Source organism: Pan troglodytes, chromosome 12 (genome assembly GCF_028858775.2).
Source record: "Pan troglodytes isolate AG18354 chromosome 12, NHGRI_mPanTro3-v2.0_pri, whole genome shotgun sequence".
Classification (NCBI taxonomy): domain Eukaryota; kingdom Metazoa; phylum Chordata; class Mammalia; order Primates; family Hominidae; genus Pan; species Pan troglodytes.
The window spans coordinates 109,940,736-109,959,013 of NC_072410.2; the positions used below are offsets into that span (position 1 = coordinate 109,940,736).

Here is an 18,278-nt window from a genome sequence, read left to right on the forward strand (position 1 = left end):
TGAATTAAAATTATTTTTATGGCATATTTGGAAGGATAAAGTGTGAGATTGACCAGGATATTTTTAAGAAGAGTAATGAAAAAAGACTGGGATTATCATATTAAAACATCCTAAAGTTGTAACAATAAAATTCCTGTGGGATCATGCAAGGGAACCCAAGCAGTGAAAATATATAGAAAGTTAAGAAAGAGAAAAAAGTATTTATAAACATTGAGGGCATGTTGAGACGTTTGGTTTATTCATGAAGTAATGGCAGAGCATCTGGTTACACTTCTGAAAAATAATGTGTAGTCCCTAATTTATTACCAAGTTAAATATTCCTATACTAAAATAAAATTTTAAAATATACATGTGTATATAAATATATATCTGCATTCGTATATAAAGGAATGAAAAAGCTTTACCAACTATGAATCCAGTTATTTACCAACTATTAAAAGAAAATATGAATAAATTGGATTACAAAAGTGTTATATCAAAAGATGCCATAAATGTAATTGAAAGACAATGAACTGGCATAAAATCTGTAGTAATACATAACAGCAAAGTTAATACTTTAAATAACTGTAGTAAAATGATACAAAAAAGAAAAACAAATCCTAGTGACAAAAATCATCAAAAAATGTGACTAGGACAGGCATAAAAAGGATTATAAATATACTACATACTTATATATGTACATAATATATAGGTAAAAAATTCAATCTCACTGGAAATATTTGCAAAGACAAAAAAAAAATGGTGGCAGGAATGCTGGATTGTCAAGACTTTCCAGGAAACAGTTTAATATCATGTGTCAAAATAATACACTTTGACCCATAAATTCCATTTCCAGGCATCTATCTGCAAATAGTGCAAAAGAATTCTATTGCCATGTTGTTTACAAATGCAAAAATCGAAAAGAATCTAAATTATTCAATAGCTGGAAGTACTTATTTAAATTATGGTATATTTATACAGTGGAATTACATATCTATAAAAATGAAAAGTTATACAGGCATATTCCTCAATACAGAAAATCTCTTTCCAGGACACTAGATGTCAGCTACATGAATGCAGAGTTTTTATGTATTCTGTTCACTATCATAGTTCTAGAGCCTAGACTCAAGCACAAAGTAGGCTGTCAATAAATATATTTTGAAAACATGTTTGTTAAACGTGGTAGCCAGAATTCTAAAATGCCCCTTGACTTTTGCCCCAGTGGCATTCCCAGGATATACTACATTACACAGCAAAAGGGATTTTGCAGATGTCATTATGGTTACTTATCAGTTGATCTTAAGATAGGGGAGGTCATCTTGGTAGACCTAACCTAATGGTAAGAGCCCTTTGAAAATAGGAATTTTCCCAGATAATAGTAGAAGAGAAGGTTCGAGAGATTAGAAGTGGGGAGAGATTTGACGTGCAGGAGGCTGTCCATTGCTGAGATAGAGGGTCACTGTCAAGGACCTGAGAGGAGCCTCTAGGAGCAAAATTGGTCCGTGGCCAGCACCCAGCAAGAATAAAAAAGGTCCTCAGTTTTGCAGTGACAAAAAACTCAAGTCTGCCCAAGACCAGAATGAGCTTGGAAGCAGATTCTTCCCCAGGGCCTCCAGATAAGAGCCCAGCTGGGCACATTATCTTGACTTTGTCCTTGTGAGATCCTAAGCAGAGAATCCAATCGAGCCTGCCTGGACATCTGACCTGCAGAACTATGAGATAAATGGGAGTTGTTTTCAGCTAAATTTGTGATAAGTTGGTGTTTAGCAATAGGAAGCTAATAAATTAGACAAAATAAGAAAGTTACAAACAGCATATACAGTATGATTCCCTTTTTTGTTTATATATTCATGTATTTATGAGTTTATAGAAGAAGACCAGCTGAAACATATGCACAAAGATGTTAGCAATAGGGTTTTGGTTGCTAAATTAAATTAAATTGAACAGACCTAGTTTCATTTAACTAGTAGACATCTGGGAAGTCTGATACCCATGATTGTCATGGGCTAAATCTCGTGCAAATAAACTTAAGCCCTTTTCAAATGACACTTGACCATTGGAATTAATCTCTTCTTGCTGTTTGTTCACAGAGAAGTATAGTTCTGGCTTTGAGATCTCAAAAATCAGAGTTCAAATCCTAACTTCACTGCTTAGGAGGTTTTTAAACTAGGGTGATTTAAATAACCTCTTATAGTTTTAGTTTCCTTCCATCTGAAATCTGAATGAGAATACTCACCAGTGAGGATCATTATGAAGATTCAATGGGATGATAAATGCAGAGGACATAGTACCACCATTACTAAGTACCTGGCCAACTCTGTCACCAACATTCACTAGTTGTTGTTCTTAATGCTTTGTTAAGCATTGAGCTCCTTTAAGAGTTTCCAATTTGGTCTTTCCCAGGATCTTTCTGTGAGCATGTCATAGTATTCTCTAGTGTCTAGCACAGTGCCTGGCAAATACCAAGTGCTTAGTAACAACTTCTGGTTCAATTAATTCACGAATGAGTAAAATGAATATTGGTAAAGTTGAATGCTTGGCTCCCAAGACAATGCAGATTGCAGTCACACAGCACTACCACAAGATGTCAGTATAAATAGGAAAGCTCTACAATTCAGGACTATTCTGGACCATCTTCCCCATCCCTATTCTAGGGCTCCCGGGAAAACACACAACTGCATTACTGAAGGCAGAAAGCAACCTGCCAGGACTTTGCTCACCTCTCTCCTATTTTCACTGTGTGGTTTAATGCCTTAAAAACACAATTCCTGATGTACAGAGAAAAAATATCTCTGCTGAGCTTGCCCTAAATAAAGACCCAAGAGACCTCATTTGGGGCCACTTCTGTATGCACACCCTCTTTCCTGTCCCTGCCTTAAATCTACATTTTGGGCTTGGATAAAGAGGTGGTGCCATAAGGAAGAACATGCACAGTCAAATTCTGATTCCTTTACTTACTAGTTGTGTGTGTGTGCAAGTTTCTCAACTTTTCTGAGCTTCATTTTGTCATATGAAAAAATAAGAAAACCAATATATAGAGATTACTGGTGCAATGTTGCAACCATGCAGATTTAAGCAGAATAGCCTTCTCTAAAGACTAGTTCCAAGACTGTCCTGGAATCCAAAGGAAGTATTTTCTTTGCAATTCTGGATGGATATGGACAGTAAGCCCCCAACTACTTGGCCTACAGCATTCTATCTCCAACAGGTGCACAAGTCTCTGAAAAAGGCTTACTTTGACATGGCCCCCAATGGTAATTTACGCTTGCAAAAACACACTCTGTGGAGCACAGAGATTGTTCCTCGGCTCAGCAGACTCTAAAAAAAGGGTATGGATGTCATTGTGTCTCTGGCTTCCTGTGGTCTCCATAAAACCTCCAAGTAGAGTATTTTGGGCTCATAAAAATGTCCGCAGCCCATTTCTCATCTGCTTTAATGATGTTTCCTAATGGTTAATGTTGAGATTGGCATCTTTTCTCTGGGGAAAGTGTTGTGAGACTGGCTTTCCCCTTCCCCAAAATAGCTGGTGCACACAGCCCATGAGCTGGAATGCAGAGCTAGGATTTTTCTCTTCCCATGAAGAGATATATCCTCCAAGATATGGGAACTCTACCTCATTTTTTGCAGTAACAGGCAGAGCGGCCCTATTGCCACTGGGAAACAGTTGACACACCCGTTCAAGGAACTCTCTCATGGTGTGCCCACCAGGAGGGAGGAATGAAATAGACAATAAAGAAAAAGATATTACTTAGCATAGATTATGTGTGAAAAGGGTTTTATGAGCTATATTTTATAGATTAAAAAATCTTGTTTTAGAAAGAAGCACATTATTTTGTTTAAAATACAGACTCATTTCACTTGACTGGGCCACTTCAAGGAAGCTAAGATAAAATCCAGTCATGCCCATAAATAGCCTTAGGGATAAACATCATTCTGACACACAGAACTGTGATGAGAATGTGGTGGGGTGGAGGAAGGGGGAAAGGTGCATACTAAATAGAATGCCCTGAAAATGTAGGGGAAGGAGCAGTTCTATCTCACTGGAAACTTCTTAGAAGCTGGCTGGCTGAAACAAGCCCATCCCTCTGTCATCATTTAGGGAACACCTGCTCTCTGTGGGCCTCCTATGGAGCACAGCCCTGCCTCCATCACTCACATTAACACCAGTGTAAGTGGGGACTCCTAGAGTCCAGCCACGTAGTAGCTCTACACAGGGCTAGGCTTTTTACTGGGTTCTGGGCATATATGGATGAGTAATGTCCAATTTCTGTCCTGCAGGGGCTCACAACATAGTGAGAATAAAAATGCATAAACAGCCAGTTATTTTTTTTAAGTACTTTTAGAGAAGCGAAGAGGTGCTCTGTGGCATGGCAGAGCTAAGCACCCAGTTGCTGAATCTCCCTTGGCTGACAGAAGCTTCTTCTTTTTTGAGTCACAATTTGCTAAAGAACATATTGCTGCTCCCTTTTGGTGTTACGTTTGATTTTACATAACAGAAATGTTTTTTCTGATGACTTTGCTTTGTGTTTGTACTTAAGTGGTTGAGGAATACCCTCTAGGGCATCATAAAGATCTAAATTTAAATCCTGGCTCCTACCCCTTGGTCCTTTAGTTTCCTAATCCCCCCAAACAGGAAAACAATACATCATTGATTTTTTTTTAATTTGTTACTGTTGTGGGAAAGCGGGGAATTAATGAAGATGATATGTGTAGTTTCCATCATAGTGGCTACTGCCTAGTAGAAATTCTACAAGCAATGACTCTCTCTTGCCCCACCCCAAGCCCATAGCTCTATCTGGACAGGCAGGCATGCACATGTGCTGCTATGTAAATAGTGCTGCTAATAATAAAACTAAACACTACTATCCACCCTCTTCTGGGTAATGGTTATGTCTTTCTTCTTCCATCACAACCATAGCTGTTGATTTTACTGCTGCTGCCTTCTTTGCTAAGAATGACGTCTATTTACCTTTTCTGTCCTAGAGTCCTGTTCTCCCATCCCCCAGGAAATGACTTTCAGCAACCACGGTATTAGGAAGTGGTGAAAAAGTTTAACCTGCAGGTGGAGAGATGAGAAACTCATTATTCTTCAGCATCTTTTGTGATTCTAATTTTCTTTCAGATGCTCTTCCTCTCCCACCCCTCCCCCCAAATTATGTTGCATCTGGGTGTCTAAATCCTGCTCACAGCTGTGCCAGTGCCTTCTCCACTCTTCCCATCTGCCTGTTTGTTTTTCTTGGTTTTAGTTTGCAGTCTGCTATTTTGTATAAGCAAAATTATCCTTTCATGTCTTACCCATTTCGGCAGTTTCTTCTGGATATTGTAAACTGCAGCATCTGTGGTGCTTGTCTTCTAATTATATTTCCAGCCTCCTAATAGGAAGGGTGAACAGGCATATGGAATAGCAATACGGAGCTTTCTATATCTCTGACCTCCATGGAGGACTCCTCGCAGAATCTCCAAAGCTTTCTAGGGAGATTCATTAAGCCTGGCTTCCTAAGATAATGCACAAACTTTGCTCTATAGAGATGACTAGAACACAGATTTAGACATAGCTCCTGGGCACATTTTCCACATAAATGAGTCATCGTGCCTGTAAAAGAATGACTCTATAAGTAGATACATATCTCCACTGTCTTGGTTCTACTAATGTTCACATTATTGCTTATTTTTAAACTAATTTGAACAGCTGAGTTACAGTAAGAACAAAGACAGCAGGATTAAGAGTCAAGAGACCTAGGTTTGAGATCCAATGTAGATACTCAGTTGCTGGGGCTTTAAAGAAGGTCACTCAACCTCCTTTGGTTTCAATTTCCAAATCAGTTAAATTAGCAGCTGGACTAGATAATTCATAAGCTGAATGAGCAAAATGGACTTAATTAACCCATGGATCATTGTAGCAATATTGTATTAGGAGTTAGAAAAACCAAAATGAACTGAATATGGTTTGTCCCTGTCCTAAAGGAGCTCACAGTCTAATAATGGGAGAGAGAAATAAGAATACAGATGATCTTAGTACAGAACGTGCAAGCACAAAAGCAGGAACAGTCCTCTGCATTGTTTATAGATTGATCTATTCCAGGACCCAACAACTATTTTTTAATAAATGGCAAAATAATACGTATTTTAGGCTTTGCAGCCCACACGATCTCTGGTGTAACTACTCTGCCATGATAGTATGAAAGCAGCCATAGATAATAAGCAAACAAAGGAGTGTGGCTGTGTTCTAGTCAAAGTGTATTTATAAAAGCAGGTAGGAGGCTGGACTTGGCCCACAGGCTGCAGTTTGCTCACCCCTGATCTATTCGCAAACAAATCTCATTGAGGTTTGCTCCGTGAGTGGCTGCTCTGTTCTCTTCTAAGACAGACAAACTCCGTACTATTTAGAGGTGACAGCGTGCTGGCAGTCCTCACAGCCCTCGCTCGCTCTCCGCGCCTCCTCTGCCTGGGCTCCCACTTTGGCGGCACTTGAGGAGCCCTTCAGCCCGCCGCTGCACCCTGGGAGCCCCTTTCTGGGCTGGCCAAGGCCGGAGCCGGCTCCCTCAGCTTGCGGGGAGGTCTGGAGGGAGAGGCGCGGGCGGGAACCGAGGCTGCTCGCGGTGCCTGCGGGCCAGCGCGAGTTCCGGGTGGGCGTGGCCTCGGCGGACCCAGCACTCGGAGCGGCCGACCGGCCCTACTGGCGCCGGGCAGTGAGGGGCTTAGCACCTGGGCCAGCAGCTGCTGTGCTCAATTTCTCGCCGGGCCTTAGCTGCCTTCCCACGGGGCAGGGCTCGGGACCTGCAGCCCGCCATGCCTGAGCCTCCCCCCCGACCCGCCTTGGGCTCCTGTGCGGCCGGAGCCCATGTGAAGAGCACTCAGGTATGGCTTGCTTTTTTACAGTTTCTATTTAGCATTTAAAACAGAGCCTAGGACAGAATAAACCCTCAAGACCCTTGATATAGATTGGATATTTGTCCCTGTCCAAATCTCATGTTGAATAGTAATCCTCAAAGCTGGAGGTGGGGCCTGGTGGGAGGTGTTTGGATCACGGGGGCGGATTGCTCATGAGTTGGTGCTAGCTTCCTGTGTGAGTTCTCCAGAGATGTGCTCATTTTAAAAAGGCACATCCCCTCCGCTTTCTGTCTCTCTCCTGCCCCTGTTTTTGCCATACGAAGGGGTAGCTCCCCCTTCACTTTCCGCCATGATTAAAAGCTTCCTGAGGCCACCTCAGAAGCCAAGCGAATGCTCCACCATGCTTCTGGTAAGGCCTGAACAATCGTGAGCCAATCAAATCTATCGTCTTTATAAATTACCCAGTCTCAAGTATTTCTTTATAGCAATGTAAGAACAGCCTAATACGACCCCCAAAATGTGTTGCTGGCTGGCTGGATGCCTGACAGAATTGTGGCCAGGCGCGGTGGCTCACGCCTGTAATCCCAGCACTTTGGGAGGCCGAGGCGGGCGGATCACGAGGTCAGGAGATCGAGACCATCCTGGTTAACACAGTGAAACCCCGTCTCTACTAAAAATACAAAAAATATTAGCCAGGCGTGGTGGTGGGCACCTGTAGTCCCAGCTACTCGGGCGGCTGAGGCAGGAGAATGGCGTGAACCCGGAAGGCGGAGCTTGCAGTGAGCCGAGATCACGCCACTGCACTCTAGCCTGGGCGACAGAGCGAGACTCCGTTTCAAAAAAAGAAAGAAAAAAGAAAAGAATTGTACGGAGGAGCATGCTGTTATTATCTGTTGTAACCTGATGAGAATATCAGGTGGCTGGAAATGTTTCACAGAGCAGGTGACAGTCTGAGGTGGGATTTGCAGGCAAATAGGAAGACAAGGAGATTATGTAAAATATCTCGATGTGAAAGATGGATTTCACTCATTTACACTTTTCTGCCTCGTCGAATCTCAAAATATTTAATATTATATTATTATTTTTAGTTATAAGTATTATTTTTATATTTATATTATTTTATATTTATACATTTTTTATATTTATATTATTTTACATTTAAACATTTTCTTATTTCACCCGTTCTGATCAATATTTAACTATTATTACCAGATTGTGAATTAAGTAAACTGGTCCCTTTACATTGCTGAATTTTCTTACCCAACTGTAAATTCCTTCTTTATATCAGCTATCCTTTTCCATTAGTGGTGATTTTTATATATGGTCATATAACCACAACCAAAACTTCTGGTTTTTGTCCAAAGATTAACTCTACACATTTACACTTACATGATTATACTAGATTTATTTATATTTAATTTTTAAAATTATATAAATATTATTCATTGTTAAGCATAGATAGATCCAATTCCAAGATGTACAGAATCCCCAAAAGTGAATATTCCTACTTGGTAAGATTAAGTGGTTTTTCTTTCTTTAATTCACCTTACTTAGCATGCAACAATATAATGTACTTCATGTTTGTACCAGGCCTTTCTTATTTATCCCCTACCTTCCTGCCACTCATTACTAACACATGCAAGGTTTTTACTTGCCTTTTTGCTTCCAGCATTATTTCCCCATAACATATTAGGATATGTTTACTGTCATCCAAACTCTCGATCATACTTTCTATCCGTTACGTCCACCACATTTTTTTTTTTCCTGAAAACCTCCCTCTCTACCTTTCTCCCTGATCTGTACTTTGCATCCTTTCTCCTCTTTTGCCATCTGGTTTGTTGCTTTCGGGCTATATGCAATCATCCCAGCACAGCCCCTTATGCTCCTTCTGGGCAGATTCTGTTTCCTTTCCTGGTTGCCTCCTTACTTTACTGAAATAATCTTCAGGTAAAGCCCTACAAAGAAATGAATAATAAAAAAATGGTTGACCTCTTCCTTACCTGAAAAGAAAAATATTTTTATGCCTGATACATAATTTGGTCCACGTATCATTTATGATGCATTCCATACCCCAAAATGGCTTAGGTAATAAAGATTCTTAATTATCTCAAATAACAGGAAATCTGGAGGTAGGTGGTACCAGGCTTGGTTCAGTAGCTAAACAATGTTATCAATGACCCAGGCTCTTTCCATTATTCTACTTAGCCATCCACAGTATGTTGGCTTATGACCTCCTGGTCATAAGTTGGATGACACAGATCCAAACATAATATCCTCAAAGAACTGAGTTTGAGGCAGGACGAAGAGCTGTAAGGAGAAAAAAAGACCTTCCTGAATAGCTCTATCTTCTTTATCAGGAAAACAGAAATGTTTTCCAGAAGCCCCTGAAGACGTCTTGGCTAGAATTGCATTATAATCCCACACTTCAAATAATCAATATCAAAGAGAAGAGATTTTGTCATGATTGATTTAGACTAATAATGATTCATCCTCCAGGACTGTGGAAGGCTCCCTCCTTAGCATATTTCTCTCATGAAATGCCTTATAAACTGGAAATGTGCTTACGAATAGGCAGAGAAGAAATGGTTGGTGGGTAGGAAGCCAAAACTTCCTACCACTTTTGAGCTATAGTGTTCTCTGTTGAAAAACTATCCTCTGGATTTATTAAGCTATTGCTCTATTGTGTTCTTTTTTTTTTTTTTTTTTTTTTGAGATGGAGTCTTGCCTGTTGCCCAGGCTGGAGTGCAGTGTACGATCTCAGCTCACTGCAACCTCTGCCTCCTGGGTTCAAGCGATTTTCCTGCCTCAACCTCCTGAGTACACTGGGACTACAGGCATGCACCACCATGCCCGGCTAATTTTTGTATTTTTAGTAGAGTTGGGGTTTCACCCTGTTGGCCAGGCTGGTCTCAAACTTCTGAACTCAAGATAGTTCCTCCCGCCTCAGCTTCCCAAAGTGCTAGGATCACAGGCATGAGCCACCGCACCTGGCCCTCTACCGTGTTCTTGCATCTCGTATTGCTAACGAGAAATCCAGTGCCTGTTACTTTTCATTCCTATAGTGCTTTTAAAATCTTCTTTTATTCCAGTGTTGAAAATTTCTATCTAATTTCTAATTTCTACAAGGGTGTGTCCAGTTGTGACTTTCTTCTTCCTTTTTTTTTTTTTAATTCTGCCCTTCATCTTTGAAAATCTTTTTTAAAACATGATTTATTTGAGATCATGGAGCTGGCTATTTGCTAAGGCAAGACTCAAACTTATTTCCAACTAGCACTGAATGCTGGCCTGTCTTACTTCCTTCATGCACTCTCCACAATCCAGTTCTGTTTCAGTTTGGACCCTGCCACCCCCCTCCAATATTATCTCCAGATTTTGAATTCATTACACACTTAGTTGCCAGATTACTTATGCTAATGAAGCCAAGGCCAGCATTTTGCTCTCTACCTTAAGCACTTCTCTATTTTTGACTAAACCCTACCTTTTCCTCCACATCCCATCTGTGCACCAGGTGGGCCCACTGATCAACAGTGAGCCAGGAGGGATTCAGGAACCATTAAGTTCTTGTTAAGCACAAGTGCAATTCATTGATGGACATCCATCATGCCTCTGTTCATACTAAATTGTTTAAATCTTATTTTTGTCAATATAATAATCTAGACATTTAAAAATCAGTAAAAGTCACTTGTACAAGACAAGATCATCTCCATAATCTACCATTGCTGTTAATTTAAGCTACCAAGTTTTGGGGGTCGTTTGTTAGATAGTAACATAAACTAAGACATTAACTAAAAGGCTGAATAAACTGTTTTGAAAGAATATATAGAATATTTTGAAAGAGTGTATGTGCCTGTGTGTGTGTGTGTGTGTGCGTGCGTGTCTCAAAATAATAAAGGCTATTGCAAGAGGCCAAAAATAATGAGAAACAGAAACAAACCACTGGAGACAACTACTGCCCTGGTATATCAGTTAATACCATACGTGTAAAGGTTAAATCACCACGGACCTCTATATAAAGTCAAGACTCCAAAAGAGCAATGTCCTCAGGGAATGGATAAAATTGAAGAAAAAAACCAACAAACTCTAAGGGAACATAGAAGGACACTGAACTGTATCAACTTTGACTCTAGGTGGAGGCAGGCAAATATCTCCTCTTAGAATTTATAAACCCATGTTTCCATTGCCCACACAGTCCACAAGAACCCCGCCAAGCATTTGTTTGATATGGTCCTAAACTGGTAGTACTCCCAGGGGAAAATAATTCTGTATGTGAGCCAAACCTCATGCCCAGCCTCAAGTAAGTCACAAAATAAATCTCACCTGTATTATAGGTACTGTCTTCCTCATCTTTGCTACATTTGATTCAAGTTGAACTAAAATTTACCTTCATGTTTTAGGGGTTCATTTTCTTTTCCAATTTTGCCTTGGCCTTTCTGGAATACCATGCCATCACTCAGATTATTAGTGAGTATAGATTAGGTGGTGCCCTAAAGATTAGAAAATCTGTATGAGTGAAAAAAATGTTTATACTTAAGATTAGATATAACTAAATTTAATTCTAGTGCTATAATAAAGCTTAAAATAGTGTTTTGCTTCCTTGACTTGAGGCATGCTATATTCCTACTTAGAAAGCTTTTCTCCTGTTTCTATTTTGAGGAATTCTTTATTTTTTTAAAGTTTCCCTGACATACTGCCCCTGTTATCTTTTTTACCATATAAGCAAAAGAGTTAATTGCCTTTTTTCTGTGTTCTTATGGCACCTTATTCTTCAGGATAACACTTAGCTGTGTGGCTTTCCCTACACACAATTAGGAGCCCCTTGAAGACAAAATCTATGACTCCTTAAAGTCACTGTCCCCAGCATCTAACCAAGAATCTGACACACAGAGGATACCTCATAGTCACTGTATTTAATACACACACATGCTTTGAATCCAAAATTAAATTGAAAGAGAATGCAAGCTCAATGTCTCTCCCTCTTTCATAGGAAACTTCCAGTGTGGACCACAGGAAGAAAAATCAAAGTAATCCACCCTCCCACATTTCCCACATCCTTCAAGTCACACTACACTGAGTAAAGGTCTCCCGACGCTTTGGCAATACCCATGTGTCTTTCTTTAACAACCAGAAATTATGAGGCCTGGACAGGATGCAAATTGTTCTCAGTCAGCCTGGGAAATAGCTAAGGGAACATGAGGCAGATGAAAATGATCTGTTTTGTCTTTCCTTCCTTGGCCTTTGGGGAGCAACGTCAGCTTCGATAAACATCAAAAATATAAGGAGCACAGAAATCAAGTGAGTGGGTGCCCTTCTTTCCCGTCCATTACCATTCCCGAAGATGGCCCACCGATGCTGCTTTATTCTGGGAGTCTTGAGCCTTCAAGAGCTCTCATGTCCCAACCTGTCCTTAAGACACAAGGAGAGATTTAGTGCCAAGCTGAGGTAGGACATCCACCTTGAGTGGCTATAGCCACACAGGTCTGTTGCTCAGTATCACGGCAGAAAGAACAGACCTAATGAGTCAGAAGCTTCATTTTTACAAGACCCCAGGTCAATCATATCACATTAAAGTCTGGAGCAGTTTGGTATGGCCCTGAGTTGGTAGCATACCAGGTGAAGACAATTGTGTGTGTGAGCCAAATCTTTTAATTAGTTTGAACTGATAGAAAACTGAATCCAATTTAGTTACCGATGAAGAAAAACAACTTGGATATCTGGAGTCACATCAGATGTTTGAGGATGATCTTCAGGTTTACTTCCAACTTCACTTTGGAATCACCTGGAGAACTTTTTAAAAATACACAGCTGAACTATTCGCAATAGCAAAAACATGGAATCAACCCACTCAAATGCCCATCAATGATAGACTAGATAAAGAAAATGTGGTACATACACACCATAGAATACTATGCAGTCATAAAAAGGAAAGAGATTATGTCCTTTGCAGTGACATGAATGAAGCTGGAAGCCATTATCCTCAGCAAACTAATGCAGGAACAGAAAACCAAAAACCACATGTGCTCACTTATAAAAGGAAGCCGAACAATGAGAACACATGGACACAGGAAGGGGACAACACACACTGGGATCTGTCAGTGGAAGGCGGTGTGAGAGAACAATATCAGAAAAATTAGCTAATGTATGCCGGGCTTAATACCTAGGTGATGGGTTGATAGGTGCAATAAACCATCATGGCACACATATACCTATGTAACAAACCTCTACATCCTGCACAGGTACCCTGGCACTTAAAATAAAATAAAATTAAAATTAAATACACAGACGGGCCACATGCATTGGATATTCTGAATTAATTAGTCTGAGGTGGGACCAGGGAATAGGTGTTTTAAAAATCTCCAGTGGTGGTTCTGATGCATAGTGATGTTTGAGAACCATTGATCTCAGTAAGAGCCGAAAAAGCCCAATGGAGGAAAGTGATGGATCAACCACACGTAGCACTGGAACTACAGCTGAGGTTTGTGGACAGCTAGTAAGCACCCTTTAAAATCTCACTGTGTCCTTATGTGCCCGAAGTTCATCCCCAAACGTTTGATGTGACTCCACATATCCAAGTTGTCTTTCTTCATTGGCAAGTAAATTGGGTTCAGTTTTCTATCAGTTCAAACTAACTAAAAGTTGGTCAAACCTGCAGAGCAGTGAAAAGTAAGGATCTCCCCTTTTCCAGGGATTATGTTTAATGGTTCATTACATAAAATAGACTTCCTGCCATGTGGGAGGTACTGTGCTTGGACCACAGAAGTGGGACCAACAAAGAATCTGAAATTACTTTGCCATTTAGTGAGCCCTGTTCCCACGTGCATGGCCATAGGGCACATCCAAAGAAAGCTAATGGGGCCAGGAGTATTAAGACAAGGAGGTGGAGCAATTCATTCTCCACTTTCCCTGAAGATATCACACACATGCACTTTGCTCAGGAAGTGGTCTCTCACCTAATCCCTGAAACATTAAAAATATTGTAATAGCCTTAGAAAAAGAAGAGAAATTTATATCTTTAAACCTGACATAAAAAAAGCATATTTAAGCATTTAAATATTGCTAAAGGAAAAAGTTTTTTATTAATTAAAAAATATATATCAAAGAAAACGTATATGTTTTAGGAAGACTATGTTTTATGATTTTTAAATTAATAAGTAGTTAATACTGTAATTGTTTCTTTGCATAAAGGAGCTATTATATAAAATGAGTATATTTAAGATAACCACATACTCATTCCTTTCCTTTCTTCATATGCAGTACATTTTCTTTAGAAGCCAAATTTGTGCTTTGGAAAAGGCAGCTGAATAGCCAAAGTTGTAATTTTATGAAACCACAAAAGACTCTTCTAAAGGAATCTGACTTGAAAACACACTGCAAGGAAATTAATAGTCTCAGTTCAAACATCCTCTTTAATCCATCTCGTTTTGCCTCTTATAAAAAAGAGAAGAATGCAGTTGTCAGGCTGACTTAGGAGAAGGACAAGTATTGGGCAACATGCTGTTGGCGTGAGGCTATGGAACTTCTTTCTGGGGTATCTCAGCAGCCTTCGGGGAGCTGCCAGGGCAGAGATGTGTTGTGTGTCATTATCAATTTGCACTCTGATTTCCTAACAATTCAAGAGGCCTTTTGACAAAAGCCTCCATTTAGATCTAATAATAACTCTGGATTTTTGCTAAACGTCTCACAACCTGGGAACAGGCCCAATTGCTAAACATACTTGCACTGCATGAGTTTCTTTTACTGAGCCCAGAGGGGACGGCCAAGCAGACTAGAAAATGTGTGCGGGGGAAATGTTCTCCCTTTTAAAAGTTATTTTCAAAAGAATTTCTTCCGTTCATTTATGAAGTCCACCTGAAAGATTATCGTAATTGTAGAACAACTGCGGGTTGTCGAGTCCTAGCTGGGATTATAGCAGCTAAAATTCAATAGCTGTGCTTTTCCTATTGCATCATGTAATTGTAATATCTAATGGATTGACCTACTTCCCCAACTTAGTCACAGAACACGTAGTCCATTTCCAATATGCTGCAATATCCATGTAAACCTTCCTATGTCCTGAGGGGTGTATTCAAAGTCTATCATACTCGATTTCTATTGATTTTTTCTCATAAGGATACACAGAAATGCCTCAGCCCCTTTGTGTCTCAAAATATTTCTTGAATTTGTTCAAAGAGAACAGTATTTCTTAATTGCCTCTTTCTTCTAATCAAGTTCTTATCGTTAAAGTAAATATTCAACATTCCTTTGAGAATTTTTCATGTTGTCATATGAGAGCCACATTTCCCAGCTTGGGCAAATTGTAAGGGAGAAGAATAGGGGAAAAAGTCAACAGAAATGGGGACTGGTGTGCTGGTATGGGAAGGGACAGGATGGATGGCAGAGTCCAATTCCAAGATCAGTAAGTGTGCCATGGCTTTGTTAAAATGTCTTAGATACCTTGCCTTGTCGCTGTAAAACTTCCTTAAGTTCTCAAATCATTTTGCCTTTGCATCCCAATTCCTAATCCATTATTGAATTTAGGTAGGTGTTTTCTTCTTCTCCTTCTGTCTCTTTTGAGACATTGGCATGTCCAATATGAAGTAGGGAGAGGCCCAAGGAGGAAGCAGATAAACTCAAGCTATCAAAAACAAAAACAAAAGAAAATTCCCAAACTACTGTTCTGTTACTTTTAGTAGTTCATTCAAAGGGCATTAATGAAGCAGAAGGTTGAAATAATGGATTAAAATTTAGTTTACCATCTCTTTGGAAATGTAATAGTTTCCAATTATTTAATTGCTTGCCTGTGCTGGATATGAGGTTTACATCATGGCGCCAGCATGAAGCAACTTTACATTATGTCTAGTTGGATTACCCAACTGGAACTAGAGCACCTTTAAAAATCTTCCCAAGCATTGGTCATCCAACCTCTCTCTGGACATTTCCAGAGACACAACACTCCTGATGTAAGTCTAGCAGTCAGCTCATTGCATAGGTGGTGAGTCCAAAAACATTAGAATGTGGTTCCTTACATTGAGTTTGTCTAGCATTCCAGGAATGTCCTCTTTAGGGGATCATTTCCATACTCTGGAGGGTAAGAAAAAAATCCATATTCTTTTCTACATGACTGCTTCTTGGGGAGAGTTGATTCCAAAATTATCATGTCAATATTTGTTTAGACTAGAGCTTTTGAAATGCCATATAAACTTCTATGAATAGAGTGCCATCATGGAAAAAGGGCTTTAGCAATTCATCACATTTGTTTCCATTACTAAACGTAAGAGACAAGGTACTTCTACAGGAGGAAGAGACATTTTAGTACTTAGTATATATTCAGGTTCTTTCTATACAGCAATTGAAAATCAGTAAAAAGTACTTTAAAGTATTCACAATTTAGACTTACATATTCTCTTTTTTGGGGAATTAATCCTAAGGAAATCAGCCAAAATTTTGGAAAAGTTTGTAATTCATTTCTATTTTCCAAAAGTTTTTTTTAAAGAACATACTTTTTAGTGTTAAAAGTTGTATTCTTTTAAAAGGGTCTAGAAAAGCTAAATCTTTAAGAAGGACACTGAAAGGACACAGAGTGACTAAGCTCACTTTTTTTCATGTTAAAGAATGTTTATTTTACTATTTTGCATTTTCTCTAATGTCTGAAATCAATTTAGTACACCATATATTCACTTAGGCCTCACTTTATTACTCAGTAACATGAAAAACAAGGTAATGATGGAATCTTACAAATTCAATATTTGCTAACCACTGCAGAAGGCACGGGTCCCATTCTATCAAACACTATTAATTTAGCAGACTAAGCCTGTATTGACAGTCTTAATCTTAACCCAATGATCTGTTTATTTAACAATTATCATTAGAAACCTCTGGCTGCACAGGAAAGGATGTTCAAAATACTACATAATTTTGGGATGCTGAGGTGGGTGGATTATTTGAGGTCAGGAGTTTGAGACCAGCCTGGCCAACATGGTGAAACCCTGTCTCTACTAAAAATACAAAAAAAAAAAAAAAAAAAAATCAGCCAGGCATGGTGGTGCACACCTGTAATCTCAGCTACTTGGGAGGCTGAGGCAGGAGAATCACTGGAGCCTGGGAGGTGGAGGTTGAGGAAAGGCAGAGGTTGCAGTGAGCCAAGATAGCACCACTGCACTCTAGTCTCAGCAAGAGAGTGAGACTCTGTCACAAAACAAAAAACAAACAAACAAAAAAACCTAAATAATTATTCCTGGGCACAATTTTCACAAACAAGATTGTGTGCAGTTTTGTACTGCAAAGACAAGACACAATGTCTCCTTGCGGCCATACACAAATGCCATGCCATGTCTCAAGCTAAGTTCATAGCTTTGCTAGTGCAAATGAAGTACTACAGAACAGTTTTGATACATTTTATCAAATTAACAAAAATATTTTTCTTCTAAGTCAATGTTGTCTTCATAAATCAAAGTCAGCTAGAACTTACTTACTGTGAAGGAATATAATTTATTAGCCAACATATAGTATATAAGTCATTTCTCTGTTACTAATATCTGGAAAAAAATTTAAAAAAAAACAAAACAATTTCACAGAGGGTGATGTTTACATTAAAAAAATCACAGTCATAAAACGAGGATTGTGAAATATTGTTAAAACTGTGGCTTTGTCACAGACTGCAATTGCAAATTGTCTGGAATAGTTAAATGGTGAGCTATTCTTAATACCTTTGGCAAAAACTCTACTTGCAGTATGATGACCGGAGACACAGCTGTTGGAGGAAAAAAGTTTATGTCAATTAAAATCCTGAATTTCTCTGATCTGGAAAGAAAAACTGCTATGAACTCTTTAGGTAAGTCATACACTTATTTATTCACTTACTAAATAATGAATGTATTCATTAATTAAATAATTATACCATAATTTGCCACTCAATCATTTCCTCATTTCCTCAATCACTATTCAGTAATTTACTGACTCATTAATTTGATCACTTATTCATTCACTTAGTTTTTTCATTGGCTAGTGTGTTCTCTATAGTTGCATTAATTTTTATAACCAATATTTACTAAGACATGTTGCTAGGTGCTGGCAGTAAGGAAATGGGAAAGGCGAAGTCTCTACCCTCAGGGAGTTAATGATGAAGAGGACAGACAGGTGGCTTTGATCAGTTTTTTACTACAAGTAGGGAAAAAAGCAGTAGGGGTGCTGAAAGAAAGAAGTAATTAACTGCATTGGGAGTTTGAGAAGATTTTGCTATGTAATTTTCACTGTGTCTGCAACATGAAGAGTAAGTCATAAGAAAGGGAATGAACCAGAGAGTCAGGAGGGCTCATGTTAGAAATAGAAGGAAAATCTTTCCAAGCAGGGAAAGCAACTAGTGCCAGGTACAGAGGTGTGAGAAATTGTACCATATTTAGAAAAATTGTGGATAGTTTAAAGTTTCCGAAGCAATAGGGCAAAGATTGAAAAGATCCTAGATAGGACAAATAGGTTGTGAATGGGCTTTCCAA

At 39.2% G+C, this 18,278-nt stretch overlaps 2 long non-coding RNA genes across 2 annotated transcripts in view; one reads left to right on the forward strand and one right to left on the reverse strand.

Annotated features, from left to right (window-relative positions):
- LOC104004884 (uncharacterized) overlaps positions 1-5,035 on the reverse strand; it is a 61,969-nt gene extending 56,934 nt beyond the window's left edge. Inside the window, exon 1 of the long non-coding RNA XR_001715272.3 lies at positions 4,949-5,035. This is a non-coding gene — a long non-coding RNA (uncharacterized LOC104004884). The remainder of the gene's footprint in view (positions 1-4,948) is intronic.
- Positions 5,036-6,528: 1,493 nt separating this feature from the next.
- Positions 6,529-18,278, forward strand: part of LOC104004883 (uncharacterized) — a 146,033-nt gene continuing 134,283 nt past the window's right edge. The window contains exons 1-2 of the long non-coding RNA XR_008546178.1: positions 6,529-6,837; positions 17,517-17,617. This is a non-coding gene — a long non-coding RNA (uncharacterized LOC104004883). The remainder of the gene's footprint in view (positions 6,838-17,516; positions 17,618-18,278) is intronic.